This window comes from Vicugna pacos, chromosome 6, assembly GCF_048564905.1.
Source record: "Vicugna pacos chromosome 6, VicPac4, whole genome shotgun sequence".
NCBI classification, from domain to species: domain Eukaryota; kingdom Metazoa; phylum Chordata; class Mammalia; order Artiodactyla; family Camelidae; genus Vicugna; species Vicugna pacos.
In genome coordinates this window covers 90,780,238-90,786,372 of record NC_132992.1, presented here as the reverse complement: position 1 = coordinate 90,786,372, position 6,135 = coordinate 90,780,238, and the positions used below count along the sequence as shown (strand labels likewise).

Sequence of the window (6,135 nt, the reverse complement as noted above, 5' to 3'; positions counted from 1 at the left end):
CTCTCGGCACCCGCGGGGTGGGGCCGGGGTCCGTCTCCCTCGCGTTCGTCGGCTCGGCTCTGCGTGCGGCCGGCTCGCGCACCCGCTTCCTTCCTCCCTCCCGCCCTCCTCCTCGTCGTCATCCTGCTGCTTGGGCGAAGGCTGTGTGGCTTTCATGTTCCTCTCTCTCCAAACCTCAGGTGCCCGCGGGGGTGCCCGGGGACTAGTCCCTGCTTCTCTCCCTCACTTTCCAGTTATAAAAACAGTCGTTGAAAATAGGTCATCTTTCTTCCCACGCGCCCTGGCCATCTTCCACACGCTCTGTGCCCTACTAGGGAGAAGAATTCAGTGCTTTGGAGTTTGTCATTCCCGCATCAAACTCTTCCTCCTCGTGGCTCCAGGCTGGCGATGTAACTGCATCCTTTCTCCCGTTTCTACTCCGAAAAAAAAAAGGAGCCGATTAGTATGGGGCGCCACTTGCTGCGGGGTCTCACCCGCTCCTTGTGTTGACAGGTTTAGAATCACTTGGAGGGTATTGTTTTGCATTTCCAAATGAAGGAGGTGATGTTTCAAAAGCCAAACTACTTTTCAAGTATGTTGACAGGTGAATTTTGCTTTTAGGAACCTTAGAAGAGTTAACCTTTTAGCGATGGATCTATCCATGGCTTGGTCGTTGTGTGGTTACAAGAGCTGTTTAAGTTTGTCAGAACTCATTGAACTGGACACTGAAAAGAGAATTTTGTCTTATGTAAATGATACTCCCCCCACCCTTTTTTCCCTCAAAAATGATCCTACTGCTAGTTCAGAACCGAAGGAACCAGTAACTATTTTGCAGAGGTTTTTCCTACTATTTTAAGTGAATGCATTTAACTTAAAAATATAGCCAAATAAAAGCAGCTTTCTTCTGTACGTTAAAATTTGACAAGACTTGCTTGAACCATGATCTATTGTGTCTACACGGGCTACTATACATGCAGTCTCCTCTTACCAAATTAGTCCCCAGGGCTGCTGTGATTGATATCTTGGGGCAGTTCCAGCAATTTAAGGAGGAGTTTTTCTCTGGCCCGAGAAAGTAGTTTGCGAAGCCAAGTTCTCAAACAGCTACAGAACAACTTTTTTATTGGGACCCCAAACAACCTCTGTTTCTCTTCTGTTACTCCTTCCTGGCTGCCCTCTTTGATATATATTCAACATTGTAAGCTAATATCTGAAATGAAACTCTAGTCTGAACCAGGAAAATGGTTGCTGCTTCTCATCTCTTCTCCAGTGATCCCAGAATAGGAATGATACTGGACTTGATGAAAACATTTATGCCTACGTGTGCTGTAGAAATGAAAGTTTCTGTTGAATTCTGTCCATAGGAGTGCAGTAAAATTGAAGTAAGAAAGTAGGGCCACATTTTAAATGATGATTAAACCTTGGCTTAGAAGCCACTGGAAAAGGAGAAAAAACTGTGAAGGTTGTACTGAAAGATTTTTTTCATTCTAAAGTTCAACCATTGGAAAACTGTTTTGTTCTGAGAGCTCTGATGACTGGTCACAACTATTCCCTTAAAACCTGCTGCTTTCATTATTTAGAAGAGAATGAGAAAGGAGATGACAGCTGGAGGGAATACGGAACAACAGAGGCTGCTCACAGTAAATAGTAGGTAATCACTGAATTCAGTGGGAACCAGGTACATCGTTTGTGGCACATGGAATTTTAGTAAAAATGAGTAAAAAGCTTACCTCCTGGCTTAGGGTTTCTCTGCATTCTTTTTACTGGATAGCAGTTTAGTTCAAGGCTGTCCAAGTCTCTTCAAATGTTTGAATGACATAGTCTCCTTTTTTTCTGATCACTAATCTGCAGTAGCTTTGAGAAATGTAACTAACAATACTGTTTCTTTTTTGGTGTAGTTTGATGAATATCTGTCACTGGGAGGTTTTTTATCTTTAGAAACTGGTTTGTCCGTCTCTGGCTGCTGTGCTGGATACTTCTGTTGGGGGCAGGGAGGAAGCGTTTCAAGTATGTTTTCTCTTCTTGTACCCAAGTCCTGGGAGTAGAGCCTGAATTTTGTTTCCCCACGAAGGAATTGGAGTCATTTATTACTATGGCATCAAACATTTTTGACAGAATAGTGAATACACCGTTATTCTTACTTACTTTGGAAGTTGCTTGTGGCCAGTTATTTGTTTCCTCAATAACAAGTACTGTATTTGGGCCCATTAATTTATTGGGAAGAATGTTTGATATGCTGTACGTCCTTTTTCTCCTGATACAGACATGGAATTGTTTATCTTGGATATCAGTTCATTCTGAGTCAGATTTAACCAGTTAAGAGTATTAGACGAAGGATTCCTTGCTTTTAATTATTTCTGGTTTTCACTTTTGTGTTGCATTTACAGATACACCTTGCTTGGCAAAATTGAATTCTGTACATTGGATTTCCTTATGTCATCTCATTTTTTAATTCATAAAATTGGAGCTTATTAATATTTTGATGTGCAAATATAATTAATTTACATATTCTCAAAGGAAAAATAAATTTCTAACAAAATATTAGTATACATATTTCTCTATTGTAAAGGAGTTGAGATTTTTTTTAAAGTTGCTTAATAGTCTTATGAAAAAATGTTTAATTAATAGAATTGGCAAGGGTAGCAGTCCTTTTTTTTTTTTTTAAGTTCATACAGCAACTTAAGCCAGAGATTAGCTGTGTAGATTCCATTTCCATTTGGAAGTTTCCTCTAGGTTTTAGAAATAAACAGATCATAAAACAAGAGGTACAAACACAGCTATTGACAGTTTTCAACAGAAATAAATTTGAATGGAAGAAAAATGATTCCAGATGATAATAAACTTCAAAAACCAAAGTTAAGACTTTGAAATTCTTTCTTATTCAACTGCTTTCCAATTAGAAGTTAATTAGTAATCAAGATAATTCCAAACACTCTTGGCTGACAATGGAAGACAAGTCCAGCTCTGAAGTTAAGACTTTGAAAGGGATCTGAGTGATACTGATTACCAAGCCAAGTAAAATTTCAACCTGTTACATGCCTAGGCTCAGTAATGGGTGAGGAGAGCAGAGGGACAGGACAGGAAGAAGTGCTTTCACTATTTTTTAGGACTAAAAAGTTGTCTAGAGAATGTAGGTAATCAGGTGTCTACATTAGAACTCATAATCAGCATGCAATATTTTAGGCTTATTGCCTGTCTGCCATCCTGAGCTTCACTTTCCACTTTGCTTGGGATACAACTCATAACAAAGTCTAAAAATTCTATGACTAAGTGGTTTAAAGGTTTCAGTCTCAGAAAATAGGAATGACTTCAGTATCAGTAGTTTTCTATTAAGCACAGTTAAGAGAAAGTGAGGGTTAGTGTTGAAAAGTATTCACTATAGTAAGTGCTTTTACCATAAAATTTGGAAATTTTGCTCATGTCCCATATTTAAGCTGAGGCCATTCCTGTATTTTTGAATGAGGCCAGCATAATGGTGCTATACTTTGAAAAGGCCAAAGAGATAAAAGCTTTACGTGGTGTTTTATAACCTTAAAGGAATACTGTTATTTTGAACTTCAGAGATAATGAACTTTCACAGCCTTCATAGGTGGGCTGGTTTTGACCAGAATCCATGAAATACTGTTGAGCATCAGTAAAGTTTGACATCAAGGTGTGCTGATGAGGCTGTGCTGTCAACTGTTTATTAACTCGTATGAATTTGTTAGCTTCTCTAAACTTCAGCTTTCTCATCTGTAGGAGTAGGCGTAATATCTTTCTTTATCTAGTGTGTAAAATGCTTACCTCAGTTCCTGATATAGGAAGTGCCTAAAGGCTGCAGTTGTGATGAAGATGATCATGTTGGGGGCTTGCCACAGGACACACAGTTTCACCAACCTAGAAACTAACCACGGGACAGCATGAATAATTGCATTTAGGCTCAAAAACTCAGTTTAATATAGCACATGTATCTGGCTGAAGATCAGTTTATGTAAAAGGCTTTAGTTGATTATCGTTTGGGCTGTGGGACCATGTCTCACTTACCTTTGCATTTCAGATTAGATACTCAAGACATATGCACTGAATGGAGGTGTGAATTGTTCATTTGGCTCATAGAAAAGTAAGGCAATCTTAGCTATACAGATCTTCCTCGACTCGTGAGGGGTTACATCCCAATAAACCCATCCTATGTTGAAAATGTCATTTAGTCGAAAATGTATTTAATATACCTAACCTACCAAACATCACAGCGTAGCCTCACCTACCTTAAATACGCTCAGAACACTTACATTAGCCTACAGTTGGGCAAAACCACCTAACACAAAGCCTACGTGGTAATAAAGTGGTGAATATCTCATGTGATTTATTGAATACTGTACTGAAAGTGAAGGCAGAAGGCTGTATGGTTCAGAATGGTCATACGTGTATGGCTTTCACTCACCATCCCTTGGCCGACCGGGAGCTGTGCTCGCTGAGGCTGCCCGGCATCCCCAGAGGGTATCTATAGTACTACATATCACTAGCTTGGGAGAAGATCAGAATTCAAAATGTGAAGTTTCTATTGAACGCGCGTGGCTTTCATACTATCGCAAAGTCGAAATACCCTAAATCAAAACATCGTATGTTGGGGACCATCTGTATTAGTAAAACCTCCTTGAGTTGAGTTGAATCTGGCAGTGGATAGATAGCAAAGCTCTTTGACAGCCACACGTGCTACATAATATTAGATGTCATTACTTTAAAGATGTTTAGGGTTGCAGGTAAATACAGAGAACCCCAAAGGTCTCTTCCAAACCTGATGTTCCACAATTCCAGAATCTAGAATCCTTATGGGAGGAATGTAGGTGGCTTGAAAGTAATTTCTTGACAGATTATAGCTAGCTGTTCCTTCACCCTTAACATTTTTCTTTCTTCTTTTAGAAAGATATAATAGGAAATGATTATTCATGATACTGAATGATTCTTTGCTTTAAGAAGGATTTTTTTGCAACTTCCTTTAATTAAGAGCCTCATTTTAAGTATATTTACAACTTAATAACAGGTTAGAACTAAAACTACTATGTATTGAAAAGTCAATCAAAGATAGTTTAAGCATCTCTAAATTAGTGGAAATATAGCAAAAAAAATGGTAGAAAGCAAAAAATAGCAATTTGAAAAAATTTCAAGTTTGTGTGTATCTGTATCAATCTATCTGTCTCCATATATATGGGAGCCCAAATTGTTCTGTATAAAGATTGAAGTTTTACTTACATGCAGCTTACAGGTGTACATTCATTTTGGTACATGTGTAGCTACTGTGTTGAAATTCATTGCACTGTCCTGCCTGTCGGCTTGCCTTGACTTCTTGGTACTCGTGGGCTGTGGCACATCAGCACTTCCTTTGATAGAGATTGGAATGGTGGGTGCTCGTTAGCCACCTGAAGTCGCTTGAGTGTGGCTTGAGCCTGCTGCTAGACCCAGAGAAATGTTTCCTATGCACACTAGTTTCAGTTAACATGGTACCAACGCAAGGACTACATACGCCTTACCAGTTTCTGGAGGAGAGAGAGCTTAGTTAAATACTTTCAGTTTGGGAGTGCTTTCATTTTCCTAGGCCATCATCCTATAATTTGTGTACTTAATTCAGAATGTAGTAATCTGATCCTAATGGCCTGCAAAGTATTTTAGTGAGATTTTTTTTCTTCCCACACCAAGAATCGGCGGGCTCCCGCACTCCCTTCGAGTGCATTTACAGCTGAGTGCCTGCGGTGGGAGGAAGCTGTTGGACCATTTTCTCCTTTAGTCAGTTCAGCTGTAGAGTTGGGAAGATGCAGGATACACTGAAAAACAGATGCTGGATTTGAGTTAAGGTTTTCTGGGCAAAGTACTAAATAAGTGTAATCAAAATGTTAATTCTGGTTGTATTTAGTTGAAAGCAACGCAAGAATAACAGAAATATACATTCTTTCCATTTATACTTTTTTAGGAAAAATAAAAACCCCACACAGCTGAATGCCACCTCAGTCTGTTCAGTTTATGTAAACTATACTTTGTAAAAATAGGTTAAGTATCCAACATCCTCTCTCTCACATCACCCGCATGCCCCCTCCCCATCAGCCAAGATCCCTAAAAGCACTGTATCTCACTTTTCCTCACCTATACAGATTACATGTAAAAGAATCATTTGATTGGTCAGAAGTG

The 6,135-nt window shown here is 39.3% G+C and overlaps 1 protein-coding gene across 3 annotated transcripts in view; it reads left to right on the top strand.

Moving 5' to 3' along the window:
- The window catches only part of SETD3 (SET domain containing 3, actin N3(tau)-histidine methyltransferase), a 67,216-nt gene that overhangs the window by 567 nt on the left and 60,514 nt on the right, over window positions 1-6,135 (top strand). The gene's annotated exons all lie outside the window — the stretch shown is intronic.